The sequence below is a fragment of the Oncorhynchus gorbuscha genome, linkage group LG15 (genome assembly GCF_021184085.1).
Source record: "Oncorhynchus gorbuscha isolate QuinsamMale2020 ecotype Even-year linkage group LG15, OgorEven_v1.0, whole genome shotgun sequence".
Taxonomy (NCBI): Eukaryota; Metazoa; Chordata; class Actinopteri; order Salmoniformes; family Salmonidae; genus Oncorhynchus; species Oncorhynchus gorbuscha.
In genome coordinates this window covers 42251461-42269920 of record NC_060187.1, presented here as the reverse complement: position 1 = coordinate 42269920, position 18460 = coordinate 42251461, and the positions used below count along the sequence as shown (strand labels likewise).

General features: G+C 42.9%; 1 long non-coding RNA gene and 1 pseudogene across 1 annotated transcript; one reads left to right on the top strand and one right to left on the bottom strand.

The window, feature by feature from the left end:
• Nucleotides 1-346: 346 nt before the first annotated feature.
• Nucleotides 347-18460, bottom strand: part of LOC123997250 — a 52843-nt pseudogene continuing 34729 nt past the window's right edge.
• Nucleotides 10020-16601, top strand: LOC123997854. The gene is made up of 3 exons (XR_006832193.1): nt 10020-10081; nt 11389-11482; nt 16544-16601. It is a non-coding gene; the product is annotated as an uncharacterized LOC123997854 (long non-coding RNA).

Here is an 18460-nt window from a genome sequence, read left to right as displayed (position 1 = left end):
CTTCAAGGATTAATAGTCCACATTCATTATTAGCTACCCACTTGACATTAGTGGAGTGAGTGAGATGCCACTGTACTATCTGTATTGCAAACCAGCCCAGCACGGGGCTGGAGTGGGAATGGCGTTTACAGTAGCAGTGGCACAGTACCAAAGTGGTTCTGGTTCCAAAACGTTTGATGCCAAACTAAAGCCTTTTTGGAGTTTTGTTGTGACCTAGAAAGTTGTGTAGAAAATATCTTATTTCTCTCCAGAACCAAGTCTTGAGCCAAGACTTACAATGAGTTCACCACAACCCACCAGTTGGTCCATGCCCACCATTTTGGAAAACACCTTATGAGGTCCCAACTCAGTCATCGGGTATGGGCGTATTACAGTTTCCATGGTAGATATACACCGGCCCGTCACAGTGGTAGTAGAGCTGGAACACGTCCCCGTATCTGTGCTCCCTCCACCAGGTGCACAGTTGGCGGTTCCAGCCGCAAGCCAGTGAATGGAACAACCCTGGGTGTTCCATGCTGATCATGGTGAAGAAGTCCTGGTCGCCCAGGTGACCCCTGAAGTGGTACTGGTCAGCCAGCAGGGACACGTTTCTGGGCTCCAGGAGCTAGTTGTAGCGGGCCGAGGTCCGTATGACACCAGGTCCAGCAACATCACGACACTGTTGAAGCCCGGCAAGCCGTCCGCAGGAGGCTCACCCACACAGGACTGAGGGTTCTCTTTACGATACTGCCAGAAGGTGTGTCTGAAGGGGACACAAAGGAAGGTTTAGAGAAATAACCATTGGTTGTTCAGTAAAGCAGGATGTTTAGAACAAGGTAGATAAAGAAATGTAGAGGTAGATTGAGAGGTAGTGTAGAGAATATGTACTTTCTTTGTTGTGTGGGAGACCAAGAGATGGAACTGATGGCAAATTGGGAGCAAAATGTTTGGCACAATTGCACCTGCACTTTAAGTCAATTAAAATATTAAAACTTATGGACCTCCGTCTCCACAAAGATATATGGTTTTGAGGGAGTAAAGTCTTGTTGACTGTTCCCCTAGTCCCCTGTGCAGGTTCTGGATTATTACCTCTGGAATTACCTCTAATGATAATAATAATAAATGCCATTTAGCTTTGATTACCATCATTGATTCTCCCCTGCCCATTGAAGTTTGATCCCGCCTCCCCCTCCTTGTTCGCTGGCTATCAAAACTACTAGGTCCTCTCCACTCTCTCGGATGGGGCCCAGCCATCAATCTGTAAGGCTCCGCTCTCTCTTTGCTTTTGATCTGCTGGCAAGGGTTTTGTTTAAGTTTTGTTCTGTGGGTTCCTGCCGGTGCTGGCTAGTCTCAAGTTGAAAGGCTCTGGCTTGGTGCTTATGCCGACCGTGGTGGTTGGCTAGGGCCTAGGCTAGCTAGCATGCTAAAATAACTCATGTTAGCTGGCTGGATAACTTTCCAGGTTAGGATATCTAGAGAACATTCTTTGATAACTGGTTAGATGGCATTAAATCAAAGTTTTAATAAAATAAATGTGTACTATATAAACAATAATATGTGGACACCCATTCAAATTAATGGATTCGGCTATTTGAGCCAAATCTGTGGCTGACAGGTGAATGAGAATGAGCACAAAGCCATGCAATCTCCATGAACAAACATTGGCAATAGAATGGCCTTATTGAAGAGCTCAGTGACTTTCATTGGATGCCACCTTTCCAACAAGTCAGTTTGTCAAATATCTGCCCTGCTAGAGCTGCCCTGGTCAACTAAGTTATGATATTGTGAAGTGGAAACATCTTACGCACGTAGCGCGTAAAAATTGCATGTCCTCGGTTGCAAAAATCACTACAGAGTTCCAAACTTCCTCTGGAAGCAATGTCAGCACAATAACTGTTCGTTGAGAACTTACAGAAATGGGTTTCCATGGCCGAGCAGCCGCAAATTGGACTAAAATCACTATGACTAATGTTGGCTGGAGGGGTGTAAAGCTCACCGCCATTGGACTCTGGAGCCATTGGACTCTACAGACCTCATCCTCACATACAACACCTGTTCTGCCAGTCACATTCTGTTAAAGGTCCCCAAAGCACACACATCCCTGTGTCACTCTTCTTTTCAGTTCGCTGCAGCTAGCGACTGGAACAAGCTGAAACAAATCATTCAAACTGGACAGTTTTATCTCAATCTCTTCATTCAAAGACTCAATCATGGACACTCTTACTGACAGTTGCGGCTGCTTCGCGGGATGTATTGTCTCTATCTTCTTGCCCTTTGTGCTGCTGTCTGTGCCCAATAATGATTGTGCCATGTTTTGTGCTGCTACCTCCTCTGTTGTCATGTGTTGCAGCTTTAGGTCACTCTTTATGTAGCGTTGTCTCTCTTGTTGTGAATTGTGTTTTGTCCTCTATTTTTTATTTTTAATCCCAGCCCCCATCCCAGCAGGAGGCCTTTTGCCCTTTGTGGTAGGCTGTCATTGGAAATATGAATTTGTCCTTAACTGAATTGCCTAGTTAAATAAAGGTTAAATACAAATCAAATCAAAAAGTTCTCTGGAGGGATGAATCATGCTTCAGCATCTGACCATCTAATGGCCGAATCTGGGTTTGGCGGATACCAGGAGAACGCTACATGCCCCAATGCTTAGTGCCAACTGTAAAGTTAGGTGGATGACAAATAGTGGTCTGGGGCTGTTTTTCATGGTTCAGGCCACTTAGTTCCAGTGAAGGGAAATCTTAACGCTACAGCATACAATGACAGTCTATACGATTCTGTGCTTCCAACTTTGTGGCAACAGTTTGGGGAAGGACCTTTCCTGTTTCAGCATGGCAATGCCACCCAGCTGGACCCAGCAAGATGACTGCAGGAATCTACTTAAAAAGTAGCTACAAATATAACAATTTATTTAAAAAATATTCCCCTGGCTATTTCCAAATACCCGTATACCTGTCAGGCCTACTTTTGATGCATATACTAATGCAAATCAATATGTTACATATAGTTACACCCCCCCCCCCTTAAAGGCCCAGTGCAGTCAACATTCTGTTGTTCCTGTGTTTCGTATCATATTGTACAACAGCTGATGAAACTAACACAGTAAAAGTTTTTAAAAAGGTGTTATTTCAAGATAATTGCTCATTGAAAATACAATCTACACAGGACCTTCTACTGATGGCGCCATACTGTATGGCCGCCATTTTGTGATTCTTTTGGTGTTTATCTTTAGTTTTTTGGCAGTAAAATGTATCCACTATAATTTCTTATCATCAACAATAAATATTAATAATCAGATCGTCAGTTACGAATCTCAATTTCGGCTTCAACTTTAACTCATCAACCTTGGGCTCTGTGTAATTCCGACCCAATTTTCTGGCTACCCAAGAGAAAAGGCTGCTGAAAAAGAGTCAGGAAAGGGGGAGTCTTGGTGAGAGTAAGGCAAAGGGAAAACTTGCCACCTCTTCCCTCCATTCTATTGGCTTGATAATAAAGATTGATGACCTCCTATTGTGGATATGTCATCAACGGGAATCTCATAACTTCACCATTCTCTGTTTTTCCGAAACATGGCTTTTGTACAAGATACCCCCCATGGCTATCCAACTCGATGGCTTCTCCATTCACCTTACGGACAGGAAATTGGATTCAGGATAATCGAGAGGGGGAGGGGTAGGCCTCTTTATCAACAGCAAATGGTGCATCTGCACTGTAGCGCAGTGGAAGTCTCAACCTATTGTTCACCCGTTTTGGAATACCTGATCAAATGCAGACCCAAATACCTATCGAGAGAGTTTTCAGCTGTTATTGTGACTGCTGTATATTTTCCACCTAAGGACAAGAAAAACAACAAGCTGGCACTTAACGAACTGTACGAGGCTATGAACAAGCAGGAAACCATGCACCCGGAGGATGCTTTCCTTGTTGCCAGTGATTTTAATTCCACGTCAAGACACCGTCAACACGTCTCCTTTGACACTAGGGGCGATAAAGTCCTAGACCATTGTTACTATACCTACAAGCATGCATAGAAGGCTTCAGCAAATCAAATCATGTCTCTATAGCTATTGCTACAGGACTGCTTTGCTAGCGCTCACTGGAATATGTTCCGCTACTCCGCTGATAGCGTCGATGAGCTAACCACCTCTTTCACTGACTTCATTAGGAAATGCATCGGTGACATTGGTCCAAAGTGAAGGTTTGCTGCATCGCAGCCAACCCTGAGGCTATGGCTACAAACATGTACAAGAAGTCACAGGGGTGTGTCCTTGGTCCCCTTCTTTACACTCTCTTCACCCACGACTGTGTGGCCATGCATGACTCCAACACCATCATCAAGTTTGCTGATGACACAACGGTGGAAGGCCTGATCACCGGCGACGATGAGACAGCCAACAAGAAGGTGATCAGTGACCTGGCAGTGTGGTGCCAGGACACAAACCTCTCCCTCAACATCAGTAAAACAAGGGAGCTGATCGTGGAGGAGGGGGCGAGCACACACAGAGGGGGCGAGCACACCCCCGTCCACAACGCACCACTATAGAGGGTGGTGCGGACAACACAGTACATCACTTGCGCCGAACTCCCTGTCATCCAGGACCTCTACACAGGCGGTGTGAAAGGATGGCCGAAAAATTGTTAAAGAATCCAGCCACCCAAGACAGACAGACAGTTCTTTCTGCTTCCTCACGGCAAGCGCTACTGGCGCAACAAGTCTGACACCAACAGGCTCCTCAACAGCTTCTACCCCTTCTACCCCTGCATTGACCCTTCCATTTTATTTATATTTTTGCACTGACTACAGATCTGGGTTTGAGAGGTGCACAATTGGCCCAGCATCGTCCGAGTTAGGGGAGGGTTTGGCCGGCCAGGATGACCTTGTTCCATCACACTCTAGCGACTCCTGGGCTAATGACCTTGTCAACAATCTTTGCCGCACAAAGCGGCCTCCACTATGAGATGACGATCTAAAAGCCGGAATACGAAAGGTGAACCATTACAATTAACAGCCGAATCACATGAACAAAATCAAATGTCAACCTACCAACGCAGTGTTTGTCCCTTTTTAAAATGCTTCTTGGACTCATTTATCTTTGGGCATCGTGTCAACAAAACAAGGGAAAGCGTAGGTGTTTTGCTGAAAATGTTCTGGCCTGATGGTTTTCACGTCTTATTAATGAGAAGGCCCTTGTTGTGCCTCAATCCAGATCTTGGAAACCATCCATCTCTCCTAAGTTTAGTTAGGCAGAGTGCTACGTGCACTCAGCCACATATTTGTGCCCTCTGCAATCGGCTAGGGCAACACTGACACAGCCTTTCCCATGGCTGTTTTGAGGCCAGGCTTTACGTTGAATAGGAAGCCATCTTACAGACGGAGGATAAGCGGCACTAAGACTGCAGTGGAGGAAAACACTGGCCTATACCGACTGCTGAGCTAGGGTCAAGGTGAGGAGTGAGCTATGATGGGGAAGTACACTCTCCTACATATGTATTCGGGCAGTGATGTTAACATTTTAAATTTGGCCCTCTACTCCAGCATTTTGAATTTGAGATCAAATGTTTAATGAGGCGACAGTACAGAATGTAAACTTTAGGAATGAAAGCACTTTGTACTGTATACCTAGTACCCCCCATTTGAAGATGTTATAAGTATTTGGACACATTTCACTTTGTGTATTAAAGTAGTCTAAAATGTTGTATTTGGTCTCAATCCTTGCACACAATGACTACATCAAGCTTGTGACCCCACAAACGTGTTGGATGCATTTACAGCTTGTTTTGGTTGTGTTTCGGATAATGTTTTGTCCAACAGGAAGTAAATGGTGTGTAATGTACTGTGTCATCTTGGAGTCACTTTTATTGTAAGTAAGAATAGAACATGTTTAAACACGGACAAGAATGTGGACGCTACCATGATTATGGATAATAATATATGAATCGTGAATGATGATGAGCGAAGGAAGTTTGAGGGACAAAGATCACACCCCCAAAAATGCTAATCTCCTCCACTCTTTGTAATGTTGAGAGGTAAGCATGCTTTGTGGAAGCCTCACTCATCATTATTCATGATTTTGCTCAATCATGGAATTCTCAGGGTTGACTCTAAGTGTTCAAAAACGTCTTATCTACTCAGAAAGAAAATGACTCCAGTCATCATTCACTTCCTATTGGGAAAAACAGTTTGCAGAGTCACAAGCTTGATGTAGTCATTGCGTGCTAGGAATATGGGAACAAATACTAAACTTGACTACTTTTGTACACTATAAGTGGTATTTGTCCAAATACTTGACATCTTCAAATAGGGGGACTAGATCTATATTTCTAAACGGTAAATCAACATCTAACAAAAGGTCACAAAACAAGGAGACATTTGATCTCAAATCCAAAATGGTGGAGTATAGAGCCAAATAAAAAATGTTTTGCGTCAGTGTCAAATACATACATAGGGGAGTGTACAGCGTGGGGTTAGGGTTGGTTAAAATTCTATCTTGGTGGCTGACTCAAAATGTCCACAGGGTAACATGCATAAACACACACACACAAGTATGCAGTACATGCACTTCTGTCCACTTAAGTAATTCCAATCCTCTGATGATAAAAGAGGGAAATTGCAATGTGAAAATGACTCATTTTAAAGTTCTCATGTCCAAGGACATACAGTACCAGTCAAAAGTTTGGACACACCTACTCAAAAAGTTTTCCTTTATTTGTACTATTTTCTACATTGTAGAATAATAGTGAAGACATAAAAACTATGAAATAACACATATGGAATCATGTAGTAAGCAAAGAAAGTGTTAAACAAAATACATTTTATATTTGAGATTCCTCAAAGTAGCCACCCTTGCCTTGAAAGCTTTGCACACTCGTAGCATTCTCCCAACCAGCTTCATTAGGTAGTCACCTGGAATGCATTTCAATTAACAAGTGTGCCTTGTTAAAAGTAAATTTGTGGAATTTCTTTCCTTTTTAATGCGTTTGAGCCTATCAGTTGTGTTGTGACAAGGTAGGGGAGGTATACAGAAGTAAGCTCTATTTGGTAAAAGTCCATTTTATAGCAAGAACAGCTCAAATAAGCAAAGAGAAACGACAGGCAATCATTTATTTCTTAAAGTAAGTTCAGTCAATCTGGAAAATGTCAAGAACTGTAAAAGTCGCAAAAACCATCAAGCGCTATGATTGAACTTTCTCTCATGAGGACCGCCACAGGAAAGAAAGACCCAGAGACCAAATTTGAGATTTTTGGTTCCAACCGCTGTGTCTTTGTGAGACACAGAGTAGGTGAACGGATTATTTTTGCATGTGTGGTTCCCACCTTGAAGCATGGAGGAGGTGGTGTGATGTGGGGGTGCTTTGCTGGTGACACTGTCAGTGATTTATTTAGAATTCAAGGCCCACAACCAGCATGGATACCACAGCATTCTGCAGCGATACACCATCCCATCTGGTTTGCACTTAGTGGGAATATAATTTGTTTTTCAACAGGACAATGACCCAACACACCTCCAGGCTGTGTAAGGGCTATTTGAGCAAGAAGGAGAGTGATGGAGTGTTGCAGCAGATGACCTGGCCTCCGAAATCACCTGCCCTTAACCCAATTGAGATGGTTTGGGATGAGATGGACTGCAGAATGAAGGAAAAGCAGCCAACAAAAGCTCAGCATATGTGGAAACTCCTTCAAGACTGTTGGAAAAGCATTCCAGGTGAAGCTAGTTGAGAGAATGCCAAGAATGTACAACACTGTCATGAAGACAAAGGATGGCTACTTTGAAGAATCTCAAATAGAAACTACAGTATATTACGATGTATTTAACACTTTTTTGGTTCCATTTGTGTTATTTCCTAGTTGTGATGTCCTCACTATTATTCTACAATGTAGGAAATCATCAAAATAAAGAACAACCCTTGAATGAATAGGCGTGTCCAAACTTTTGACTGGTACTGTAGACAAAAGTCGAGTTAACATGTTCCCTTACAGGAATTGAACACCAAAAAAAAAAAACTCTGCTCAGGCCCATCCATCTACATCAATCGAGCGAAACATGCATGAAACTATTTCCAATAAAAGCTTTACAGAAGAGCCCAGAAGGAACTCAAAAGGGAACGGCATGGTTAATGTGCCAAAACAAGCGTTTACAATTACAAGTGTACCAGAACATTTCACCATTCACTTCTCCATGTCAAATAGTTCTCTGCTGTTTTTCAGCCCAAAATCTAAAAGCAACAGATACACCAGGATTCAACATTTGATCAAAATGAACTCGATGCATGTAGATGAGGGGGTATAGGCAACGAATATGTAACCAATTCGCATGAGGCCAAAAGGGTCTGGGTGTTGGACTTAATGGCTGAATTGTCATTCTTTGCCTTTGAGACCATAGTACTCTACTTGGTACATGAAGTAGGTCAAGATTCTGAACAGTCCGCTGTCGGCGCACTCGTCTGCTGTTTCTTTGTGAGCTCACAGGAAGACACCAGGCTGTGACGTGAAGCCTCTCAACAACAGTAGCATGACAGAACATCAGGGATGATCTGTAATGCTCCTCATTCAAATCTTGCCTCCACATTTTTCAGAGCACGGGAACAACCAGATCTCACAGAGCAGATTAAACATGTTGAGTCAGAGATGGGGGTATACTATTTTTACAGAGATTAAAAAATAAAAAATAAATAAAAAATGCTTGTTCTCTGCATTGCATTGCTGTTCGGCAGATTGTGCAGGTATAGCATAGAGTGTTTCAATAAGGAGAAAGAAATGGGGATATAGTAAGAATATAAAAAGAGTTGGAACTTGGCATGTGAAAACTTCCACACCTTTAATAAAACATTCACGCTATATTCTCAACCAGTTATCATTTGACAATGTGAAGCATGAAAACAGAACCCCCTCAAAAAAACAAAAAAAAACAACATTTAGATTTATCCAGAAAAAGGCCAAAGGGGTATGTATTAAGAAACTACTTGGCCGGTGGAAACATCAGCCTACACCTCATACGCATTCACATTAAATTATGTACCAACCCCCTCATAAGGAAATTACACCATGGTACAAAAATAACCCCTCGACCACAAACAAAGCATGAGTCTACGTCATCAAATCACATAGGCCTACAGTATGTGTATTCTCTGAAACAACGAGAATTACAGGTAGGAAAACAGTATTAAGAACAATCAGAAGCTAATGATTATAGCACTCACAATGACCTTGGTAGTTAAGTGGATGCTGTGTAGTCATTGTGTGTCATGAACATTTTCAGGAAATGACACGAGATAAGAATGCTGTTCATTGACTATAGCTCAGCATTCAACACCTCCAAGCTCATCATTAAGCTTGAGGCCCTGGGTCTCAACCCCGCCCTGTGCAATTGGGTCCTGGACATTGACGGGACTCCCCCAGGTGGTGAAGGTAGGAAACAACACCTCCACTTCACCGATCCTCAACACTGGGGCCCCACAAGGGTACGTGCTCAGCCCCCTCTTGTACTCCCTGTTCACCCATGACTGCGTGGTCATGCACACCTCCAACTCAATCAGGTTTGCAGACGACACAGCAGTAGTGGGTTTGATTACAAACAATGAGACAGCCTACAGGGGGGAGGTGAGAGCACTCAGAATGTGCTGTCAGGAAAACAACCTCTCACTCAATGTCAACAAAACAAAAGAGATGACTGTGGACTTCAGGAAACAGCAAAGGGGGCACCCCCTATCCACATCGATGAGACAGTAGTGGAGAAGGTGGAAAGTTATGTTCCTCTGCATACACATCACAGACAAACTGAACTGGTCCACCCACACAGACAGTGTGGTGAAGAAGGCACAACAGTGCCTCTTTAACATCAACTTGTCACCTAAAACCTTGACAAACTTTTACAGATGCACAATTGAGAACATCCTGTCGGCTGTATTACCGCCTGGTACGGCAACTGCACAGCCCTCAAAAGCAAGGCTCTCCAGAAGGTGGTGCGGTCTGCACAACGCATCACCGGCGGCAAACTACCGGCCCTCCAGGACACCTACACCACCCGATGTCACAGGAAGGCCATAAAGATCAAGGACAACAACCACCCGAGCCACTGCCTGTTCATCCCACTACCATCCAGAAGGCGAGGTCAGTAGAGGTGCATCAAAGCTGGGACCGAGAGACTGAAAAACAGCTTCTATCTCAATGGCCATCAGACTGTTAAACAGCCATCGCTCATCTATATATTAATATGCACATATTCTTATTCCATCCCTTTAGATTGGTGTGTATTAGGTAGTTGTTGTGGAATTGTTAGATTACTTGTTAGATATTACTTAACTGACAGAACTAGAAGCACAAGCATTTCGCTACACTTGCATTAATATCTACTAACCATGTGTATGTGACCAATAAAATTTGATAAATGGCCCATAATTGAGCTCAATCAGTATTACTTTCTAATAGGCTTTTACCAGGATGTCTTCTTACTCCAGATCTCCCCTGTCAAACTAAGGTTGTTTTTACAAAGCAGCCCAATTCTGATCTTTTTTTCACGAATTGGTCTTTTGACCTATCAGATCAGCTCTGAAAAAATATGATGTGAAGAGATCTGATGTGATTGGTCAAAAGACCAATTCGTGGAACAAATGTCAGAATAGGGCTGTCTGTGTAAACACAGCTTAAGTTGACCATGGCGGTGGAAGTAAACAAGATCTTGCTGCAACCTGTAAGTAAACCAGACAGGTGCACTGGTTTATAGTTATTGTCTCTGGTACACAGTGGTCTGGCTCTACATCCAGGTGTTACGTAAGCAGGGCTACTGGGCTTTAAAACATTAAGGATGAGACAGGAAGAACATGTTTTCCAGTAATTACATTTTCATTGGAGGGACGTGTTGTGAATGAGGACGAGGATGGCTGTGCACTCCTGCATAATGCGTTTTCTGTTAGCAACAAACAAGATGAGGAGCAGAGAGCCTTCTCGGCCCTCTCACTCAGCACGGAGATCACCCGATGTAGTTACACAAATAAAGCAGTATTCATTCCCAAACCCCTTTGCATGCACACAAACTACTTATATTTTTGCATGAACATACAAAGGTGTACAACCGCAGAAAGCGAACTGTATGAGTATGATGCTAATATTCCTAGCGTATCTGTAATACTGGAAAACATTCCATAATCACATTATTAACGTTTGCTGCCTGCTGTCGTTACTTAGCATTTAAGGGCTGGCAGCAGTTAAATCCTACAAAATAGTTGATATTCAACAAGACAAATTGCTTTTGGGATTAAGCAGATTTATTACAATTAAATTCAAGACAGTTTTTTTGGCCAAAAAACCTTGGGCCCTTTGTCTGACAAACTAAATACACTGTGCTGTAAAAACATTTGATTTCCCCCCCAAAAAGCCGTCACCCATTTTCTTGTCCCCTTTTCTTCCCACAACTTTAGCTGACTTGTTTTACTGATTCTACTTCAGCCTGTTGAGTTATGCTGCCACTACGACTTGGACAAACACATCATCGCTGCCTGGGAACACAAACAGGTCAGGATTGGAAAAATACTGGGTCTTGACGTAGGTCCTCGTGGGATACGGTAAACCCTTAGAGAGGCTAGTATGACTGTGTGCAGTAAGTTATGTGGACACTTGTCTGTTTGTGTACATCCGGGGGGGTGAGTGGCAACAGTGGCAGGTCTACAGTGGGAGCAGAGGCCGGGATCTTTTTGGAGAAACTGGAGCCCTCTGCGACATGCCAAGAATGCTGGGGTTCCCCTGAAATATAAACCCTCCCTCTCCTCTGGCCCAGGCAGACAGCATTTCTACTGGAAAAACACTGCATAGAGACACAGTGTTAGGATGATACAGTGAGGTGGAAAATATTTGATCCCGTGCTGATTTTGTACGTTTGCCAACTGACAAAGAAATGATCAGTCTATAATTTTAATGGTAGGTTTATTTCCCTCATTAAAATGCAAATCAATGTATAACATTTTTGACATGCGTTTTTCTGGATTTTTGTTGTTGTTATTCTGTCTCTCACTGTTCAAATAAACCTTCCATTAAAATTATAGACTGATCATTTCTTTGTCAGTGGGCAAATGTACAAAATCAGCACGGGATCAAATACTTTTTTCTCCTCACTATAACCTCTCTATGTGAACACTAGTGTAACCCGGAAAGAGGACCAGAGAGGCGAGCACAGGATAGACAGAGCTGGTGTCTTCACTTCCATGGGGTACAGACAAGGGACGACATACATGAGAGACGAGGGGACATGAGTGACACAAAAAAACACTTTATACAGTATATACAAAACATCCACCAGAACCGATGTCTTTCCAGATGTCTTCAACAACAGACTGCATGAGTACACAGTGACAAGATACAGTGTGGCATGAACTGCCATACAAAGCCTATACAAGTTGTGTTTATTTCACTGGAGACTTGCAGAATCCATTTTGTTTTTGCTGAGGAATGTGGTTTAGTGACACAGGAGTGAAAAGTGCTCTGTAGTGTAAAATGGTACTGAAACCAGCCAATTTACATTCATGCAAATGTATGGGTAATGGGTTTCTGCTAAGAGTAAAATAATGAGCATTAAACAAAAACCATTAATCTAGTCTACACAACCTTCAGGAGAGTGAATATTGAGGAAAAAAGCCTCTCTTTAAAGCGTGTGCAAGATTGATGATATGCAAGTCCAGTTAAATTGGATCCTTTCTCAGTCTTCCTCTTTTCAAAGTCTTGCTGAGATGAATTTGCTCCGGATGTGGTGAAAAGTAGCAACATTTCCTGCTCTAGACAGACTCCCCTCTGACACTTGGGTGAATATGAGCAGAGAGATCCTGTGTACTTCTACTACTCATAAACTGCGTAGAATGTTCTATGAAAAGTGCTGTATGTAATAGGTACAGCACACACTGCCCCATCCATCTCCATAGCATTTGTACTCAAAAAAGGTGGGATCAAAAGTGAGAGGGGTTAAACAGCAAAACAGGCCTAAGTCTACAATGCTAGAGATGCAAACACTCAAACTCACTCCATCTTCATTTCACATACACTTGCTCACACACATTCACACTACCTCTAAAATCCTAGACTTGTTTGTTTACAGCAGTAAGCAGCTGCTCCACAACCCCTTCCTGTGAGCATGGGCCACACACACACACACACACACACACACACACACACACACACACACACACACACACACACACACACACACACACACACACACACACACACACACACACACACACACACACACACACACACACACACACACACACACACACACACACACACACACACACACAACCTCCCTCCGGCCGTGACGTCCTGTTTTGATGCAGGACCCGGGTGGAAAACAGAGCTGCTGTCTAAACGGACCAGTGGTGTTTCTGTTAGTGGCTGTTAATGGGACGTCACAATCAGGCCAAGAACAAAGGCTGGGAATGACTGAGCCTGGAGCCCAGGCTCACTCCCACACAGCTCTGGAGCAGGTCCAATAACATGCTTTTCTTACACCCTTTACCCATCTGACCACTGATCAGCTGGGCAGTAAAGTAGAACAAATATTTTTCTGAAAATAGCATGAACATCTATGATAAGTCTCTTGATACAAACATATTGCGTCACGTCTCTTAAGGGAGCACAGCTCACGTGTACTCATGGCTCTTTTCTTCGAGAATGGAGAGCGATTCTTCTTCTTCCTATACTAAAACGTTCACTCCGTTTAGTCTCCCCCTATAGTACAGTATACAGTGTCTTCAGAAAGTATTCATATACCCAATACTTTTCCCACATTTTGTTGTGTTACAGCCTGAATTCAAAACGGATTAAATCCATCTGTCAAGTTCTGACCTTAGTTCTTTTGTTATGTCTTTGTTTTAGTATGGTCAGGGAGTGAGTTGGGTGGGTTGTCTATGTTCGTTTTTCTATGTTGTGTTTTGAGTTTGGCCTGGTATGGTTCTCAATCAGAGGCAGGTGTCGTTAGTTGTCTCTGATTGAGAATCATACTTAGGCAGCCTTTTCCCTGTGTTTCGTGGGTGATTGTTTTCTGTTATGTGTCTGTCACCTTACGGAACTGTTTCGTTTCGTTCTCCTTTGTTATTTTGTTTAGTGTTCTCTGTTGAATAAATATAATGATGAACACTTACCACGCTGCACTTTGGTCCTCACCTCATTCCAACGATGAGCATTACACCATGTTTTTCCTCTCACCCTTCTACACACAATACCCCATCATGACCAAGTGAAAACATGTTTTTAGAAATGTGTTCAAAATGTATTGAAAACAGAAATCTAACTTACAAAAGTATTCTCACCCCTTTGCTATGACACTCCAAATTGAGCTCAGGTGCATCCAGTTTCCCTTGATCATCCTTGATGTCACAACAACTTGATTGGCCAATTCAATTATTTGGACATGATTTAGAAAGAAACAGACTTGTCTATATAAAAAGATCCCACAGTTGACAGTGCATGTCAGAGCAGAAACTATAACATGAAGTCTAAGGATCTGTCCGTAGAGCTCAAGGATAGAATTGTGATGAGGCATATCTTAGCGGAAGGGTAGAAAACTTGAAATACTCTAGAAATTGTTTTCAAGAGGACATCGCTTTTTTAAATGGAAAAAATATGCAACTACCCAGACCCAGAACTGGCCGTCCGACCAAACTGAGCAACCGGGCAAGAAAGACCTTGGCCAGGGAGGTAACCAAGAACCCAATGACCACTCTGACAGAACTACAGAGTCCCTTGGCTGAGATGGGAGAACCTGCCAGAAGGACAGCAGTCTCTACAGCACTTCACCAATCTGGGCTTCATGGGAGATGGAAGCCACTCCTGAGACAAAAGGCACTTGACAGCGCTACTGGAGTTTGCCAAAAGGCACGTGAAAGCAAGAGATTGTAAAGCTAGAGATTCTGATGAGACAACAATTGAACTTGTTGGCCTGAATGCAAAGCGCCATGTCTGGAGAAAACCAGGCACAGCTCATCACCCATCAAACACCATCCCTGCCGTGAAGCATGGTGGTGGCAGCATCATGATATGGGGATGCTTTTTAGCGGCAGTACCCTGGGGACTGGTAACGATTGAGGGAACAATGAATGATGCAAATCCTTGATGAGAACCTGCTTCAGAGTGCAAATGACAGACTGGGGCGAAGATTTATGTTCCAACTGGACAATGATCCCAATCATACAGCCAAAGCGACGCTGGAATGGCTTCAGGACAAGAATGTGAAAGTGGCCCCAGCCAAAGTCCAGACTTCAAAATCACATATAAAATCTGTGGAAAGACAGGATGATTGCCAATCACAGCTGCTCCCCATCTAACGTAACATAGCTTAAGAAAATGGGTGAAAGAAGGATGGGTGAAAAATTACAAAATCCAGATGTGCAAAGTTGATACAAACTTACCCAAGATGACTCAAAGCTGTAAACAACACCAAAATGTGCTTCTACAAAGTATTGACTCAGGGGTGTGAATACTTATGTAAATGAGCTATTTCTTCATTTAATTGTCAATACATTTCGCAACAAATTCTAAAAACCCCTTTTTCACTTTGTCATTATATATGCCATTTAGCAGACGCTTTTATCCAAAGCGACTTACAGTCATGTGTGCATACATTCTACGTATGGGTGGTCCCGGGGATCGAACCCACTACCCTGGCGTTACAAGCGCCATGCTCTACCAACTGAGCTCTACCAACGCATTGCGTATAGATGGGTGACAGAAAAAAAATCATTTTTTAAAATTTAAGCTGTAACAGAATGTGGAGTAAGTCAAGGGGTATGAATACTTTCTGAAGGCACTGTATATACTATACACAGCATTAGGTACGGTTGAGCCTCTCCCTAATCTGTATTATGTTATCATAGGGTGGCGCACAATTGGCCCATCGTCGTCCGGGTTAGGGGAGGGTTTGGCCGGGGTAGCGACATTGTAAAATAAGAATTTGTTCTTAACCGAGTTGCCTGGTTAAATAAATAAATAAATAATCAATTGTATGCCTTCCTCCAGCCCAAGCCACAGATGGTGGGAGAGAAGGGGGAAATGTGTGTGGTGGGGAATGGGATCCCATATTAGATCATCTCATTGGATGAACTTCACAGCATTGTGATCTGGGAGTCTGCTTGTCCTTAGGCAACATCCATCCATGCTCATGTCAGTTTGTCTCACACCTGCAAGCAAAAATGTTGACACTATACTCCAATGAATTTCTCAAGTTCTAGACACGTTTCATGGGAACGTTGAAAGAACATTCATGTGTCCAGTTCTGTGGGTTAGGAGAATATTTCATAAATGTTACACTAAACATAGTTGCCATGTTCTCAGAATATAAGATAATGTTTTACACATGTTTAATGGCAAAGTGGGTGGGTGTATATCCTGCCTGGTTTGCCCTGTCCGGGGGTATAGTCGGACGGGGCAACAGTGTCTCCCGACCCCTGCTATCTCAGCCTCCAGTAATTATGCTGCAATAGTTTGTGTCGGGGAGATAGGGTTAGTCTGTTATATCTGGAGTATTTCTCCTGTCTTATCTGGTGTCCTGTGTGAATTTAAGTATGGTCCCTCTAATATATTCTCTCTGAGGACCTGAGCCCTAGGACCATGCCTCAGGACTACCTGGCCTGATGACTCCTTGCTGTCCCCGGTCCAACTGGTCATGCTGCAGCTCCAGTTTCAACTGTTCTGCCTGCGGCTATTGAACCCTGACCTATTCACCGGACATGCTACCTTGTCCCGGACCTGCTGTTTTTGACTCTCTCCCTACCGCACCTGCTGTCTAACTCTGAATGATTGGCTATGAAAAGCCAACTGACATTTACTTCTGAGGTGCTGACCTGTTGTACCCTCTACAACCACTGTGATTATTATTATTTGAACGTTTGAACATCTTGGCTATGTACTATTATAATCTTCACCTGGCACAGCCGGAAGAGGACCCGCCACCCCTCAGAGCCTGGTTCCTCTCTAGGTTTCTTCCTAGGTTCCTGCTTTTCTAGGGAGTTTTTACTAGCCACTGTGCTTCTACATCTGCATTGCTTGCTGTTTGGGGTTTTAGGCTGGGTTTCTGTACAGCACTTTGTGACATTAGCTGATGTAAAAACATATTTAGAAATCCATTTGATTGATTTATAAATACATAATGGGAATGTTGCAGTAATATTTCTGTGTATCAGTTGTCAGGATGTCTTTTGATGGTCCCAAAGAAACGTACTCCCCAAAAATGTAAAATGTTATTACACATCACGCATTGTTACTGTTGCTAAGCCAATCAAGGTCCCGATTGGTGAATCACTGATCCATTCATAGCTCTGTCTGTTGGCAAGTTTATGGATACTCTCAAACATATACAGTGCTTTTAACATACATGATTACATTGTGCATTTTCATAATCAGTAGACTTCAGTAGACGACAGTATGTTCTCTGAAATCTACTGATTACAATGATATAGAATATGATATTACATCCTGTGTCACTTTTAAGAACTGTGATAGGAAACCTGCCCTGTACACGTCACTCTATGCAAAATCCCATAGGAATTGTCATGACTGTCCTGTGAGAATCACAATGAGTCAGATCAGCTTGGCAATGGCCAATAATAACCAGACTTTCTCTCACCCGCAGAGGGGAGGAGGGAACTGGTGTGGAGGTTGACACCTCCACATCCAGTCGTAAATTAAGCAGGCGAGGACTCTCTCCCCTCCAGTATTGGTGAAAGTAATGTGCCTTTGTTTCACAGACTTGTTATCGCCAAAACTAACATCCAAAAAGTGAATGCCGGAAACAGTATTTCTAACGTAACTATGTGGGGAAACTATGAAAAACAAATGTAATATGGGTTTTCATTTTGTGTTGTCATTAAAACCTGTATAACGAAAATACTGTAACTTGAAAAGTATATCCCTTTATCTGTCAAGCTATCATCCATTATGTTGTGCATATAATATGAACATGAAAGTATTTTTTGTTAAGATAGGAATGTGATTTTAGCTTTCTAATTATATCTTTTTTTGATAATACTTTGCACAGTAACTAGCCCAACCCTGAGTGAGGTCAGAGAGCTTGTCAGCATGACGGAACGCCCTTTTGATCAAGAGTGCATAAAAGGCTTGGAAGAGAAACCAACTGTTAAACCAGAAAACATGAGGCGTTAGCTACATGTTTGTAATGGTTGAAACTTTGAACCTCAACATGAGTTGAAGAAATAAACTAATCTTCTTTTAGACCAGAGAGCCAAAGTGCAGCAGCTCATGTCTATAGTGGTCTGAATCCTAAACTCTGAATAATCAACATGAGGAGGAAGAGGCAACAAACTCCCCTCTCAGACAACAACCCGTACAGCTGATTAGCTGTCCTGGGTAAAATATCTCAAACTTTTCAAACCGTCCCATCCTACTACGATTCTCATATCACCGTACGCTACTCTCATCACCCCACTGGAACCATCGGCACGGCCGGCTGATCGTCAAATTAGCAGCTTTAGGAGCAAATGGAGGAGTGAA